Source organism: Dermacentor albipictus, chromosome 3, assembly GCF_038994185.2.
Source record: "Dermacentor albipictus isolate Rhodes 1998 colony chromosome 3, USDA_Dalb.pri_finalv2, whole genome shotgun sequence".
Classification (NCBI taxonomy): domain Eukaryota; kingdom Metazoa; phylum Arthropoda; class Arachnida; order Ixodida; family Ixodidae; genus Dermacentor; species Dermacentor albipictus.
This window is the reverse complement of record NC_091823.1, coordinates 36,002,167-36,019,884: the sequence shown is the minus strand read 5'-3', so window position 1 is coordinate 36,019,884 and position 17,718 is coordinate 36,002,167. Positions and strand designations below refer to the sequence as shown.

Here is a 17,718-nt window from a genome sequence, read left to right as displayed (position 1 = left end):
TCATTATACGGTCACTATATATATACGGATGTATAGCCGTGTGGAGGGTTCGCGAATGAATCCGCCATCTTGCACTCAGTCGGTCGCGAAGCTTGAAAAGATGCGCCCATGTGCGGTATGCGACCGTCGCGTGTTGCCAGCGCGCTCCAGAATGTTCGATGGCGCGCATGCAAATAACAGCCAACACCTGCGGCCCACCCCAACCAGCGCCGCAACGTGTGACCAAGCTGCTAAACAGAGCGACCGCGCGCGGCAAATTGCAACGGGTCAATACAGGGTGGATAGGAAGAGTAATCGATTAAAAAAAAGTAAGTAAGTTACGGGGCTTCACGCGCCAAAACGACGATACGATTATGAGGCACGGCGTAGCGGGAAACTCAGGGTTAATTTTGACCGCTTGGAGTTCTTTGACTTACGCCCAATGCACCGCAAACGGACATTTTAGCATTTCGCCTCCATCGAAATGCGGCCACCGCGGCCGGGATTCCATCCCGCGCCCTCGGGCAACGGCAAAGCCACAACGCGACTCCGCGGTGGGTAAAAATAATCGATCTATACTTGCACGTGACACAGACACTTTGCTTCGTTACCTCCGTCACATGCCTCTGGACTTAGTGACGTAAAGACTGCCAGAAACATTGCGTGACCGAGAGGAATTATCGAAGGAATTGAGGAAGAGAGCGATGTTGGACGCTACGGAATGAGACATGCTCTCCCCGCACGGAACGCTGCGTTTTGAGAATGCCCATGTAGAGCCGACATATACAAAACGCCAAAGCCAGGACGATCACAGGGGAAGAAACCTCTCCCTTCCTGTTTTCTTTTTTGAGTAATCAAGCTGTCCGATAAAAGTACAGCATTTTAAAATTTGCGTGTAACCTCATTATCATAATAAAGAAAAAGAAAGCGGAAGCAACGTTAACTTTCCGGAAACGCCGATGGGAACCGAACCCAGGGTCTCCACACGGGGCGTACACGATGCTCAATTGAGCTATTATGGCGGCGGCTGTTATAACCCCTCCCCCCCCCCTCACTTTCTCGGGTGCCTAATTATATAGCAGCGCTAGCTGAGAACCCAAATAGTAGGTTACGCGTACAACGTACATAGGTATATAGCATCCGTATGCAGCTTTGCATGGTGGTTATTTGAGTTCCGGGAAGGTGGACGCGCTCACGCTGGTCGCCAACGTGGATTCACGCAGCACCGCATGGTTTGGGATAAGTACTACCAGAGCCTTTCAATGCTTTTGAAGGACTCTGGTACTATTTTTCTAGAGCGACTGTTGCCCGCAGTACTTAGAATGCCATGTCCACCTGGAACCAGAACAACGCATTTACGTTGCGGAAGACTCCACAACAACAATAGTTGCGCTAGAGTTCAGGCAAGTTACGCTGGCACGTTTTATACCATCAAGAACAATGTCGCACTCTCGCACCACAGCCTCCCCTGAATCGCGTCGAATCTTTAAGTACACTCAGAGGGCGCCATATTTTCAAACGCTGGCCACTGTTTACGCGGCGCATACGGCGGCAACATCCATTTTTCTGACCGCGCTGCCGCTGCACTTATGAAGAACGTGGACGGCGAAGCAGAGGCTGCGACCGAAGTTCGGGAATTGTTCATGCTCTCGCGTACACAGGGTTGTTGTTACATGGTAACGTGGCTTCGCCGCATCTCGAATGGCTGGGCAGGCAACGCAGAAGGGTGGGAGTGCGGCAAAGGCTACGCCGCGCTCCGCTGCGGCAGCGCTCGAATCGTTCGATGGGTGCGCATGCAAATAGCAGCCGGCACCTGAGGCCCATCCCCAACGAGCGCCACAACGGCAGCGACGGTCTCGGCATTTCGCGCAGACCCAAACAAATGGAGTCGCCACGACCGGCAGTCGGGCAGCCCAATATACATCGGTGGGAAAGCCCCGCTCCACCGAGCTGGGCCGCGTACGCGCTGTTACGACACGCTATCTTTCTCGTTGGCTTCCAAGCAACAAAAGACAAAACCTATCAATAAGAACGAGTGGAGTATGCGCATGCACCGCAGTGTACGGACCTATTCCAACGAGAGCTCCCAGGCCCATAAAATCCGCGCTGGACAGTTTCGAGCGGCCGCGAGCACCTGCTCGAAAAAGAACACTAGCTGTAGCAGAAGCAGAAGTATATTGTGCCACTTTCTGGTGTTTGCAAAATGCAAACCACAAACTCCCCTACCCCTCGGTATCTCTCTCTCTCTCTCTCTCACACACACACACACACACACACACACACACACACACACACACACACACACACACACACACACACACACACACACAGCTGTAAACAATGGAAATATGCAAACAATCCAAGCCAAGCCGTCGCTGCCTGCGAATTGCCACGGCAGTATAGAAAATACAAAGAGGAAGCATAAAACGAAATGCTGTCATATTAGACAAAAGAAAAATGCCGACCTTTGTTCGAGTTCAAAATATGCGTTGAAACACGCGCAGAAAGAAAGAAAGAGCAAATGAGAGAAAGGCAGTAACGTGCAATCAGAACGCCTAAATCGCCAAGTGAATGATCTGCTGCGGAACACATTGCGACACACAACAGACACACCACAATTGTATTCAAAAAGTGTTAACAATCAACCAGGAATGAACGCTACTATAGCGTTTACGCTCGGTATTAAAAAAAAAAAAGAAGCTTCAATGGGACAAATGCGGCCCGGTTCCAATGTACGAAATAGATTTTAAAGAAAAGTGTCTTGCTTTATAAGCGTATTTTAAGACGTAAAAGGGAAATTCGCCCACCACCCTCTTTCCTTCCCCCCTTCTTTTTTACAAAGAAAGAAAATCTTCCCTTCCATGAAACTTCCTGCTTCTCGTGAATCTTCGCCGAGCTCGTTCGGTTAAACAACAGTTTTTCAACACAACGAAAACGCGAAGACTTCCGAACGTTCCCGCGCTCTTCCCCGATTTCTATTAATTTTCTTTTGCTCTCAAATGTACACTGCGAGAACCCGACGCTCGACTAACTCTGTAATTTATCACCGCACTAGTTTCGCATCGGACTTAGCGAGCGCACCGAAGAAGGAAATGAAGAGCTACCGCCTTCCGGGAACCGCGCAGGAAGCCGCGTGCAAGTCCATTCAAAGCCTTCCGTTACAGGCGCTGCTAAAAAGAGGCGACTGCTAAGCTCCACGCTGCGCGACACATGTGCTGTGGCCCACTGGCAGCGCTGGCGTGCGAATTGGTTCCGTGAATGGCAATGTCTGCTAGTTAGCTCTCACAGATGCAGTTGCCAGCGACGCCTCAGACCATTTATCCGGCTTTCTCGTTTTTTGCCGTACTCGTCTTTCTTTCTTTCTTTCTTTCTTTCTTTCTTTCTTTCTTTCTTTCTTTCTTTCTTTCTTTCTTTCTTTCTTTCTTTCTTTCTTTCTTTCTTTCTTTCTCTCTTCTTTCTTTCTTTCTTTCTTTCTTTCTTTCTTCTGTCGACTAGTCATCGAGAGAAAAGGAACCTTCACCACGCTCAGGCCTCCAATCCGCCCTCCTGCAAAGGGCACTTTTCGGCTTCGCTTACGTGTAGCGCGGCAGAGCAAGCTGCAGCTAAGGAAGAGAAAAAGTGACGCGACGGGGTCCGGTGCTATTTCAGTGCTTCCGAGTGAAATGGTCTTAATATGAACTCATGGTGGCGGCAGAAAGGACCCAGGGACGGCCCAATAGACGGGAGAGAGGGAAGGGCAAGGCCACGAATGATGACGTCGCTGTGACGTCTAAGAGAAGCCACGCGCACAGACGCTTTGCTTTCTGCAGTTTAGGAAAGCAGGGCGCTTCCTGCTTGTTTCACAGAGAATCTCAACCTTGACGAATATAGAATTGCGAAGAAATCGCAGTGTTCACAGAACTATTTCAGTCGTGACCCTTTACGGTTCAGTAAACTACAAAATACACTTGTGACAACTCGGTTTTCCCCTCAAGAATGCTTACATCGAACTTTTATTTTACAATTTCCCGATGACTTCGCTAATTAAGAAATTCTTCAGGTTGAACTTAAGATAAAGAGTTAAAATCTAGTGACTGAAGGAAGCAGAATTAGGCCGTCCCGATCTTTTAGTACATCTCCAATTACTTTAATTATCTCTGCAGCACCATTGCCAACTAATATATTTTCTGACTCAATACCAAATATTTTACCTGCCAGTAAATTTTGAGTACTTAACCCTGATGGATTCGTAATTATTGTGCATTTTTTTTCTACCCATGCTTTACTTCTTTCTACTGCCTTCTTCCAACCTTTATAGTCATGAGCAACAGTTTTTCAAAATTGTAGTTTCTAACTCAAGTGGCGAAATATTTGAGCCTCCTACTCTTTTGATACCAATATTGCTGATAATATTCTCAATCTTTATAAAAGTGAACAGCTAACAACTATTGGCTCAAAACCTGTTAAGTATTCTGATTCAGACACAGAAGGATCTTTAAAGTCAGGAACTCCAAGAACAATCTTAGAGTAAAGGTTGTTGAATATCGCAGAATTAAAAAAAAGAAAAAAAGAAGAAATTATCATGTTAGCAATTCTGCAACTCAGCAATAAAAAATAACACTACAATTCTGTAAGCTGAGCCTAATAATGCATCTAAAGCGGACAAAACTGATATATTATACACCGATCTCAAATATAGTATCCATATGCAAGTAGGACTTCTACAAAACCCTCGTAAACATGGTAACAAATTCACGTAATACATACAATTCATGTAAGTTAATAAATATACATTTGATCGATTTACATGCTCTAACAGCTGCAGCTAACAGAACTGCGATATCTGTTTTTGGTGCAGAGTTACGAATTCGTAAGCTTCGTGGTTATAGTTTTTTTTTTAAATTTGCTTATTTTAGTCAATTTTCCTAAGAAAGGTCAGGTATTAAATCGAAATTTTGCTTGCTATCGGTCACTGGAATTTTCCTTTTTCTCTCAAATTCAGCAAATTTCATTCAAATCGGTCCAGGGTTTGTTTCACAAATGCATTTTCGCGTTTTACGTGCATCTGAAATGCCGGCATAGAAGTTGACTCCGAGCTCAAGCTTATTCTTAAGACATTATTCCAGCGCACGCACACGAACTAGTTACCAGAGGGCAAGAGGAGTAGGCCATGTTAATCAATCGTTTTCATTTTCTTTTCATTGCAATTTATTCAAGTCACGCTTATACACTAAAGAAATTTTAAAAAAGGGTACTTTCGGCAGAATCTATCGACCGATAACTGTTAAAGGGTGCGATACCATTCTTATAGGTTCGAGAAGTACATATGTTTATATAGGTGCGATGATGTCAGATCAAACACACGTGCTGGAATCGATATGAAGTGATGGCATCGTGACGCGGTTATTTAAACGCCTATAAAATCATTCATCTCCTGCACCACATTTCGCAGCACAGCGATTACTGGGAACAGCTTAGCATGACAGCGGTCCAGTTTATTATCGCACTATCTCCAGGATCGAGCCCTGTTTTCTGCTAGGTACCTCCAATGCGGTTGAAGGCCGCCTATAATGCATTAAAAAGAAAATTACGCTACGGAAAGAAATATGGGCTAAAGCTGAATCAACAGCTCGACTAGGCCGTGAGCTCCAAGAAGACAGCTATACACAAATATACTCACACGAAAGTAAGCCATCTCTTAAAGGTCACGTGTGCAAAGAGTCTTCAGAAATCAAACTTTCGACCACAGCTGAGTTCGCATCTCTATATAGTGCCGACGCGTTCGGCGCGTTTCGTTACTGCCTGCAGCCTTCTTCAACACAGCGACCAATCTGCGCCTTTCGAATCTGGAACAGGTTCCAAGGAGAAATAACGACGGAACACGCGAAAGAAGTCGACACAGAGGAGGAAGTCACGAAGGTGAACTTCAATCGGCGCACAAAAAGGTAAAACCCACGTCTTAACGCCTCCCAAAGGTTCCTTCCTTTGCCAATCTACAGATGCCAGCAGCTCTTCAGCACGACTTTCCTTCACCGTTTGTTAACAGCGGTTCCCGATAAGGTGCTTGACGGAGACGTAACAATGTCGCTGACGTTTTCCTCACCTCGTGTATGTCGGAATTGTCTGCCCGGACAGTCTTAGTCTTTAAAAGCTCGTGAATAAAAGGCTACGCACTATTAGAAACGAAGAAAGAGATTGAAAAAAAAAAGAGTGAGCGAAGTTCGCTGTTTTGACAACTAGATGACAGGAGCTTGTCGCCCTAAGGCCGTAGCGGAAGGGCCTCCCGATCGTAACGTGAAGGCGGCCTGTTGAAGTTCCAGACTCCAGAACGACGGCGGGAGCAGACACGCTTTCTCCATTTTCTCTGTGTCGACATAAATTGAAACGCGATCAAGTCAAAGAAAAGTCTGCGTGAGGCGCCCTTAGTTGTGTTTACAAGTTCGTCGGCCTGTGAGACACCGACTTGACTCGGGTTTGGGCGCCCGAGTTATGGAGCAGCAGCAAGCTGAGCAACTTGCCGCACGAAGAGATGTCAGAGTGAAGGACATTGCTTAATGGACACTGAAAAGGAGAAATAAAGAAAAAAAATTAAGACACAGCGCAGGCCTGTTCGTAAAGTGCTCGGCTGGCTTTAGACGGACAAATAAAGAGGAATAGCAAACTGCATTAGTACCTTACTTTTCTAGACTACGGCTCATTCTTGGCGTAAATAGAGGGAGGCTGAGAAGCCAGGAAACACGCGGAAGCGAAATACCGGTGGCGGCCTCTTCTTCGGGCCCACGCGACAGCTTTCCCTGACGCGACGGAGCGTCTGCTCCCGTCTCGCTAATTGCTCATTGAAATATAATTATTAAAATGCATGAACTCAATATTCAACGCAAGAAGGTTGGAGAACCTTTTTCTTCAGCGAAAATACGGCCCCAATGCATAAAAACAAAAGTGCTTTGCAATCCGCGACGTCGCATCAAGGCACTGGCGCTGCGAGGCATTCGCGAAATTCAAGGAGAAAAAAAAAGTCTGGCCTCCATTTTATCCGCTAGTAATCAACATTTTATTTCTCCCGTCGCAGGAACGAAAACAGTTTTGAAAGAACGCTTCGTCAGCCTACACTAGCTCAGCGTTTCTCTTCGATGTTGAGCGAAGAACTGCGTTTTCTGGGCTTCGTGCATGCAGCCCGTGGCCCCCATTACTTTTAACGCGGCTGTCACCTTTCGTTTGTTACGGCTTTCGCGTCGTTTCCCGAGATTCTGCGAATGCAGATAAAGCATGTACTACGTAATAAAAGTTAGTTGGAGTTCAGTTAGGCGCCAGGCGTTTGTCTCACGCCTTGTGTATGTGTGTGTTTACGCTACAGAGCCCCTCTCCTCCTCCCGTGCAGAAGGCGAAACAACAACTACCCAAATAGCCCTACCTTATAACGCACTGTTAAACTCTTTAACTTCCTGAGCGGCACCGCTTGGTCTAGGTTCAAAATAGTGGACAGAGCAGAGAACGGGACAGGTGATACGAACAGGACAGCGCGTCTGTCCCGTCCGCGTCACCTGTCCCGTTGTCCACGCTGTACGCCGTGTTCTCCGGTGTCCTCTGAAATACCGGATTCCTTCCCCCATGAATGAATGAATGAATGAATGAATGAATGAATGAATGAATGAATGAATGAATGGACGGACGGACGGACGGACGGACGGATGGACGGATGGATGGACGGATGGATGGATGGATGGATGGATGGATGGATGGATGGATGGATGTTATGAGCGTCCCCTTTGGAACAGGGCGGTGGGTTGCGTTACCAAAAGCTCTTGCTGTCTTACCTAGGTAAAAAAAAGGCAAAAAAAAGAAAGAAAAAAGAATACGATGAGCTATTACAACCAAATTTTCTGACCCCCTATTGTGAACTTTGCTTTTGTACGTCTCCGTTTTTAGCCATTTCCCAACTCTCCCTTCCACCAATCTTCCAATCGCCCTATCACTGCCCATCGGCAGCGCCCCTTGTGCGTCGGCGGCGCGTGCGTTCAGCACCGATTTAGTGCGAGAAAGCCAGAAACGCTACGGTTAAGCGCACGTAGACAGCGAGAGAAAATTCATCATCATCATCATCATCATCAGCCTGGTTACGCCCACTGCAGAGCACAGGCCTCTCCCATACTTCTCCAACAATCCCGGTCATGTACTAATTGTGGCCATGCCGTCCCTGCAAACTTCTTAATCTCATCCGCCCACCTAACTTCCTGCCGCCCCCTGCTACGCTTCCCTTCCCTTGAAATCCAGTCCGTAACCCTTAATGACCATCGGTTATCTTCCCTCCTCATTACATGTCCTGCCCATACCCATTTCTTTTTCTTGATTTCAACTAAGATGTCATTAACTCGCGTTTGTTCCCTCACCCAATCTGCTCTTTTATTATCCCTTAACGTTACACCTATCATTCTTGTTTCCATAGCTCTTTGCGTCGTCCTCAATTTGTGTAGAACACTTTTCCTAAGCCTCCAGGTTTCTGCCCTGTAGAGAAAATTAAGATGGCTAAAACGAAAAATTCGCGAAAGGGGGACACCAGAACGGTGCGTTTACGAACTGCGGAGCGAAGCCCATCTTGCAGGCAGCTGGGGGACAACGAAAAAAAAAAAAGAGTTGACAAAAGGCGAAAGTAGGCGTACTGGACCCGCAGCACGATGAAGTTGTTGCGTGCCGCGCATACCGACGTGCAGGATAACAAAGACGCACGCCAGCCCACGCCCTCGTCTTCGATTGTACGCAGCGAGGTAGAAAGTGCGACGCCAAGGCGAGCATCAATGGCTGGAGACGGGCATCATCACCAATTATTATTATTATTATTATTATTATTATTATTATTATTATTATTATTATTATTATTATTATTATTATAGTCCCATGTCGATGGAACAATACAATACTCGAGCTCAGCGTAATGACCAATCGTTATGCTGCTTGACAGATCGGCTTATGATCGTGCATAGGAAATGCTGGCAACAATTACAGCACGTCGCCGGCTTCTCCACAATGCTAAATTGTTCAATTAATGATGAAGGGTGATGACAGCTGAAGTGAAACCCATCGGCATAGTTAACAGTTCGCGTCGCCAATAAATCACTAATTGGTGAAGTTCAGCGATAAGCGATTTATGTACGCGCACGGAAACGTTTTCCTCTTGCCACGTGTTCTGACCTGTGCATTTTCGTACTTTTACTTCTTAGACGCCTCTCTGAGTGGATGTATTTTGCGGTCGCTTCACGGGGAATGTCCAACACCGACGCCCTGGCCCGAAGGCTGTTCTTCGGCCTTCTAAGAAACGCATCCTACTACTACTACTACTACTACTACTACTACTACTACTACTACTACTACTACTACTACTACTACTACTACTACTACTACTAGCATTACTACTCACTTCTCTTCTTATTCCCTTTTTTTCATATTTTCGAGCTTTTCTTCATGCGCACGGGCGTGCGAGTGCGCGTGGGGAGGGGAGGAGATATTCACAGATTACTTTGTTTGTCGTACTATTATCACATATACCTTAACTCAGAATTATGGTTTTTACGTGGATGGCAGATCACTTGAGAGTTAACTAAATTTATATAACCTTACTGAAGTTGAATTTTACCTATTTCTCTTTTTTTCTTCCCTTTATAGACGTCGAACTGTTCAAACCCTTACATATTAGGCAGCTATCCCTTTTTCAATTTCAATGACGACGCTGTATAGTTGACTTAGCAGCAAAAGTCCCAGACAAAGCCGATAACGCTGATTGCCCGAATTTCGAGAAATCGAATAAACATTGTTCTTACTTCGATATTGTAATGAAATTTGAGCACAGAGTTGTCAATGCTAACCGAAGCGAAGGTCCTAAAGACACAAATATACAAAAAAGAAAAAAAAAACCCTAGCACGGCAAGTGGCAATAGACTGCATCTCTTCAAAGCTGCAGCAAGAAGTGTACAGCTATAATTATGGCTAACCGCGCCCACTCGACACTAATAATCAATCGCAAACAGTAGCCTAGCAACTGATTAGCCATAAGGACAGGACTAATGGCAGTATAGTGCCGACTGAAGTCGCTTGCGATTTTAGACGTTCAATTTGTATAAGTTGCAGCAAGAACGATTACGAAACATAAACTAGACTTGTAAAAAAAAATAAAAAAAAGGAACATGGTTTGTATAATGCAGATACAGAAGCAAGGGTGCAGCTTCTGAACTAAGCACTATAAGAGAAAAAGAGAAAAAAAATGAAAGCAGGAGGAGACTGCCATACTTGCAACTCATATCAGAAGTCAACTGGAAAACGATTCGCGCTACAGTATAGGAAGAATAACATAATTACGCGGACAATAGACCACAAGGAAGTAGTAGTAGTAGTAGTATAAGACTTTTATTCAGCCAAAAATTACAGGCCGAGCATATCGACCGCCTGGGCGGCCAGTCGACGCTGTTCTTCTTCACCTTCAGCGCCAAGCCAGTCGAGCCAGGTGGTGATGGAAAGCGAAGGGGGAGGGTAGGAACTTGATTGCTGAGCAGTCGGACAGTAGAATAGGCAATGGGATAGGTCTGCATAAGTAGACGGGCAGTTGGGACAGGAGGGGTCGGAGCGATAGCGATAGAGAAAGAGGCGGGAAGGGGTAACCAGTGCATTCATTTGGATGTGCCGCAGGAGGCGAGCCTCCGGCACAGTGAGTGATGGATGAGGGGGAGGGTAGAGGCGCTTGTCGAGACGGAGCTGGAGGTAAACTTCCTTGATAGTGCGGCGCAGGGAGAGTCCCCCAGAATCCTGCGAGGGCCCCGACCAGGGGATCAACGGTGCCCGGTTAAAAACATCACGGGCGAGCTGATGGGCCAGCTCATTGCCGTCAATCCCCGAATGCCCAGGGACCCAGCGGAGGAAAACGGTGGAAGGTTGCAGTGCGGAGACCGCTCGTTCGACCTCTTGTTGGAGTGAATGGGGTAGGGTGCGGTTCTGTATGTGGCGAATGGCGGCTTGGGAGTCGGTGTATATCGTGTACTCTGGGAGCGAGGGCAGGGACCACAAGGAAAGATCCATTTGCGAAGGCGTGGTCGCTATGAATGAACAACAATCAAGGGAGCGGGATCGAGACCAACAAATATGAGCATAGAGCTGCAGTCGTTTATAAAATGGGCACCGAACCGACGAAGCGCGCGCAAAAAGAACAATAACCGGTACAAAAGAGAAAGTTTTCGACACTGAGAGTTCCCAGAGAACTTACGTAACAGGGCGCTTCAGACACAGCAGCTATATGCGCACAAGCTAGACTCGACTATTGATGCGAATCACAAGCACAGGCTTGCCAAACTACCCGAACGCGATGCATAGCCTGGCAAATACCAGCAGCGACGGGCGACACACACACACACACACACACACACACACACACACACACACACACACACACACACACACACACACACACACACGCGCGCGCGCGCGCGCGCGCGCACAAACACACACACACACACACATACACACACACACACACACTATCTCTCTCCCTTTCAAAGAACTGCATCAGTGGAGAAAACCGAAAAATCGAAATGTACCGAACAGTGTGGCGACGCCTTCGCGCCTCCGACACTTCGCCAGCTGCGCCCGACCATACTACAAGCGTCGTCTCATCAGTTCCGTGCAATGCAGAAAAGCGTAGGCGAGACGCGTTAGCGAATCGGAAACTGATCTCGCCAACGCAATACCGTGCTGAGGTGAGCAAAACCGTGTCTCGCGAAAAGTCTCTCGCTGGTAATTATTACACACGCGAAATTTCATTTATAGCGCTCGCGAACCCGCCGTGCGTCCGATAGAAAAAAAAAAAAACACGTATCGCCCACTGTGCACCGATAAATCCTGCGATGGTCCTTCCGTCCAACGGGCGCGGGCCCACGGAAGGTAATGGATACAGATAATGGAGGTGGATAACGGACGAGCGTTCCCTGCGGCCACAGCTCCTCTTGCGTTGGCTGATGGGATCCGTATGCTTCGCCGCAGTGCACAGAACCGGAGAGTATGGAATACAGAGAAATGCCACCCTGAAGTCGAGGCACAAAATACGCAAAAAAAAGAAAACAGCGGCAAGCGTCACTGGGAATACAAACTCTGCTGCATGGATATAGACGCACGAATGGGGGATAAAAAAAAAATTAGAAAGTGAGAAAGACGCAACGAAAGAATGAGAAGAGGGAGAACAGAAAAAAAAAAAGTCGCTGAGCATCGGGTATCGAGATGAGGAGGCGTCGCAAGGAACCGAGGCAACTTTTTTTTTTTTTTTTGCTCTCCTCGTCTAAATCCTCCCGAGGGATCCTGCTTGCACACACAACGAAAGTCCAAGCTTTGTTCTCGCAAAGCTGAAAGCTAGGCGCGGTGTCACGGAGCGCCAAAAACTGGAGCGCAGTGTGCCCAACGTCCTTCGTCACCTCGGGTTCCGTTTGTACCTCGTCTCAACCAAACTGCGGCCGTGCCCACTCCTTTGTTTCTTCCAATTATTTCTTCGTTTTCGTAAGGAGAATACACGAACCGTGGAGGATCAGGCAGCAGGCGCTAAAGTATAGTTTACTCACTATACTTTTGAAAAATAAACTTGGTACGAAAGCTCTATGGGAAATCCACTCGGATTTTTTTCGGAAAGAAAGCTACGTTGTCGGGACGAAAAATTATACGCGGCGTGGGAATCGAATCTACAATTAATCCTGCACACGCTCTTTGATGAAAATTCCTCCAGATTCTGTATTTCCGCGGAATTCGGTCGTTTAATCACTGCCTCTTCGTCACGCCGGTTGCCTGCAGTCGGCGCTCCCTTCGCCGAACATGGCAAAAAAAAAAAAAAAAGCAAAGTTCGCAATAGGGGATCAGGAAAATTTGGTTGTGGGAGTTCATAGAGTTTTTTTCTTTTTTTTTTTTCCTTGTTTAACCTAGGTAGGAGATTAGGCAGTGTAACAGCAAGAGCTTGGTGGCGCAACCCACCGCCCCGATCCAGAGGGGACGCTCGTAACATACATCCATCCGTGGCTCGCCGCGCGACCGATTTCGCGCGCTGATGTTGTGACCAATCCGCTACACCACTAAACTCGATCACAGCTCGCAGTAAATCGCGGAGTGGCAATCAGTTGAACAGAAAACCCGCGCGCGAAGATTAAATTTAGACAATTTAAAAAATGTCTACGGGACGTATTTTTGTAAAGATCGTCCATAAACAAAGCCTAAGGAGTTATGCATTAGCGCAAGCTCTTGGGCCGCTTGGCGCAAGGCGAACATGAAAAATTGGGTACCAGCGAAACACAAAGGGCGCGCGCACAAGAAAAAGGCGTTAGACACGGACGGACGCTAGGCTTTCAACTGTGCTTTATTGGAGTTCACATTGCCGCACATAACCGCACCTCACATAACCACACCTTACACGACTGCACCTTGCATAACCGCATCTTGCGTATTTTCCGCACCTTGCAAACTGGCTAGCTAGCCTGTTCGCGAGGATTGGAAACGAGGGGACAAAGAGAAGGGCCTGTAAAGTTAGACACGTGACACCCTTTACCGAGTGCAAGAGTGGTGTTGCTTACCGCGTTCCGTTGGCTTATGGTAAAGTCTATATAGGCCAGACAGGTAGGCGTGTTAATAAGCGCCTGCAAGAGCATACATCTTTAAGCGGAGACCAAGGAAGCAATCTGGCAGTTCATTGCCGCGGCTGCGAGAAGTGCGAAAAAAAAAAAGATGTGAGACTGTTTGGTCGTGTGACCATTTTAGGGAGGGGTAAGACTAGATAAAAGAGAGGCTTTATAAAACCGAAAGTACAAGTACGTAAGAAGGCGAAACGGTCCGCCGGAGGTCTGCACACAAGCTAGGGCCGGTTCACATTCATATTTACGGGAGCTTAGGGAGTGCGCGCACTCGTCCCGTGCCAAGTGCAAGCGAGCAATTATTATTATTATTATTTGTTTTGAACACATATACACATATACACAGTTAACAGGAAAGGGAAAGCGAGGAGAAGGCTGGCAACTGCCACCGGAAGGGGCACAACGCGAGCAAAAGCCGGGCAAGGCGAGGTCCGTCACCATTGCGCTTCGACAGCGCATCTGTTCGTCCTGCTTACGCAGCTGCCCTTGCACACGTCAATCGTTCCTGAAACTGAAGCACGCAGGGCAACGCTATCACGCAAGCGTTTACGTACAGTCGGGTGCAAAAGTTTCAGGACCAGCGGTAAAGTGCCTATCCGGGAACGCCAGTTTGACCAGCGTCATGCATTAATACTATTTCACGTTGCACGACTGTGCTAGAACAAATTATTATTATTATTATTATTATTATTATTATTATTATTATTATTATTATTTTGCTGATGCCGTGGTTTCTAAACTTTTGCACTCGCACGCCACACTGTGCGGTGCGCAACTGACGTCATACGCAGATACACTGAGTATCACTTCCCGATCAATCTTTCTGTTGCTGAATACGTGCTACATCAATTTTTTTTTCCAGACAGCCCGCAATACACTAAAACGTCACGCGGCACTTCCCGCGTGCTTTCGCGGGCTTCTTTCAGGCTAGGAAAAAAAAAGAAGAAAACTACTTTTCTGTAGCACGTAAATAGAGTGACAGAAAGATGGATCGGGATGGCCTACAATATCCTGAGTGACAATTTTGCTCTGATAATAATGTTTGAGAAGTTAATCAATATAACTAATTATACAATTACGCAAACACACACGCACACACGCAAGACAACCTGACTTGCTCTAAGCGACAGAAAACATTACCTCGATCGGTTCTGTCTAGCTATATACGTGGCACTCGCATATCTTTAAATTTTGGCGCAAGTTACGTCGGACACCTTTCTGACAGTTATAAAGCGGAAACAGACGCGGTCTCTACTGACGACGGCAACAATAGAGCTTGGTCAAAGCGTCTAAGTCACGTTTGCTTGGCGAGTGGACTTGACAGGTCGACCAGAACATGGAAAATTTTGCTCTTCAGAAATACGGCTGTTAGAACCGAAGGTTCGGCCATGTCCCACGCACGCTCCATTTGTTTTTGTTTTCTTTCTTTTTTTCTTCCTGTCAGTTTTTCTTTCCCGCTGTAGCTGCTGCAACCTCGCATGACTAGATTCAAGCACACGGGTACCAAATCAACATCCTATGCGTAAGAAAAGCAAGCAAGCAAGAAAGAAAGAAAGAAAGAAAGAGGAAAAGAAAGAAAGAAAAAAGACGAAGTAGTAAAGAAAACGTCTAAGAACATGCGACTGTGAGAGGGAATAAACCATATGCAAAATCGCATAACACTGTTAGATAGTTGCATTTTATCGTCTGCGCACGCGGTTTATAAAAGGTTGGGGCAACACTCTACAACTAAAATTTTGACATAATTTATGCTATACCGCAAGGTTTAAAGCTAAGCAAACGCACACCCTCTGTGAAAGAACATTACAGTGTTTGCGGCCCGGCCTACTTCAAGTCGTAAAGTGCACCCGTTCATTATTTACACAGGACAAAGCTATAAATCGCGCTCACATGTAGATGCGCTGTCCCTCTGTTTCTCTCGCTAATCACCCCTCCCCCCCCCCCCCCCCACACACACACACACACACCAAAATTGTGGTTGATGGCCATGGTCAAGCACGCTGAGACCAAATTTTCGATACCTGCCTTAACCAAGTGTTATACCGAGTACAAATAGAGCGCGAAAAAACAACACGAAGAGATAAGACTTCCTTTTTTACGACCCTTCCGCATAGCCAATTAGGTATGTACTCTATGCGTCCCGGCGCATCTGCGCTAAAAAAAAAGAAGAAGAAAACAGCAAAGCGCGCAGCCCATATATACGCGAAAAAGCAGCAAAACGGAACTTCAACATCGCGTTTACGACCTTCCAAACTTTCATTCGAATCACCGCGGTCCGTTAAGCATGCAGTATCGACCGCAAGCTATTCACACACGACATAAAAGTTCTCCCGTGCCTCGCCTGCACGACGTCATCAAAAGTTGAACCTTGTAAAACTATATCGCCCACGATATAGCCTTAATGCTTGATATCAAGCTGGCTGTTATAGTATAGTCAAGAGAGCGTAACGCGAGCGCAAGCTCCCTTTCAGGAATGACGCTCGAGGAGGCTAGGAATTCGGCAATTGGAAAGAAATGAAAGAAAAAAAAGATCAGTCAGACAGCGACAAAAATTGTAGGCTCATTGCAAAAGCACTTACCCCAAAATATTGCAAGCCGCTAGCGTCTATACGGAAGCTGCAAGCGTGGATAGGGGTACTGTTACGGACACTGTCAAGTTATGGAACTCGCCACCTTGTCGGCTCTGATTGGCCCAGAAAGTCGCTACGGCGTCTCCGATTGGCTCAAAATGTCGCCGTTGAAGAATTCGACAATATATGGCGGAAGTTGAGGTCGTCCGTATAAACTAGCACTCCAGCATGAAAAACGAATTTAGGCAGCTGTTTGCCTAAACTACGTTCCTCGGTATTCAAACGGCTTTGTGGCTTCCACCAATCTACATTGCGTTATATATGCTACGATTCGCAATGGTTACGCATGTACTCGGAAACTTATATTGACTTGATGGGATTCGAAAGAATTCCCTTTCTTGGAAATTCACTAAGCGGGATAAGTAACACGCCACAAGAACTTCGCAAACCACAAGCACGTAGCCAAAAACATGTACGATGTTGTTACCCATCAATCCAGCGGTAGCGGAACGATTAAAAACTGAAATTAAATTCTGACGCTTTGCGTTCCAAAACCACGAATTGATTACCAGGCAAGCCGTAGTGGAGGACTCCGAATCAATAGTGACCACCTAGATAGGGTCCTTATATAACGTGCACCCAATGCATCGTATACACGGGCGCTTTTACATTTCGGCCCCATCGAAATGCGGCTGGGATTTTATGCCCGTAACGGCCAGAGTTCCATGCAGTAACTTGGGTATAAAACTATGACTCACTCAAGGCTCGCCTCTCCTATACAGGAGAGAGCGTGTTACCTCATTGGCCGTCGTTCGGGAGCCGCTGCAGTCACGATGCAGTGATTTGAGCAATAGCGAGAACACTCCGGTATAGCAACGACCAATCCCAGGCAGCACTTACGCAAGATGGCTTTTACGAATACCGTCCCACGGTAATTTCGAATCACCCCGTTCGCGTCTTCCAGTAATTCAGCTCAAGGACAAGAACTGTGCAATCTGCCAAAGACGATATAAAAATGAAAAAAAAAAAGAAACGCTGCATGTTCTTAAAGAGAGTCGCAGTTTTCTAGTGCACTGAAAGAGTGCCCGCTACCGAAGGTTACGTCATGCAAAAGGTTGAACGCGGTCCTGCTGAAGCTATCGATATAGAACGCGAGAAAAAGCCCTCACCCTTTTCGACATGATTGATTTATTGGCGGTCTGAGGTTAACGTCCGTAAGCAACATCCGTCTGGACTGTAGGAGACGCCGCAGTCAATGAACTAGCTCTAATATCGACCGTCTGCCGTTCTTTAATGCCCACCTAAATCTATAGGCACACACGGGACAACTTGAATTCCACCCGGATGAAGCCCAAAACGAAATTACGTGCTCAGCAGCACGAAGCCGCCCAGGCCATACACTTTCCTACAAAGACCGCTAGGGGGAATTCTGGCGCTGCGATCGTGCTTCTATCACGGGAGTAATGGTCAGCACGCGCATTTGTCTATACTATTCGTGCTCGTGACTTCAAACGTTCTTGCGACGCTGCCTATTACGCTTCAACCTTTCT

The 17,718-nt window shown here is 46.8% G+C and overlaps 1 protein-coding gene across 3 annotated transcripts in view; it reads right to left on the bottom strand.

Moving 5' to 3' along the window:
- The window catches only part of LOC135902581 (uncharacterized), a 593,127-nt gene that overhangs the window by 48,118 nt on the left and 527,291 nt on the right, over nucleotides 1-17,718 (bottom strand). The window lies entirely within an intron of this gene.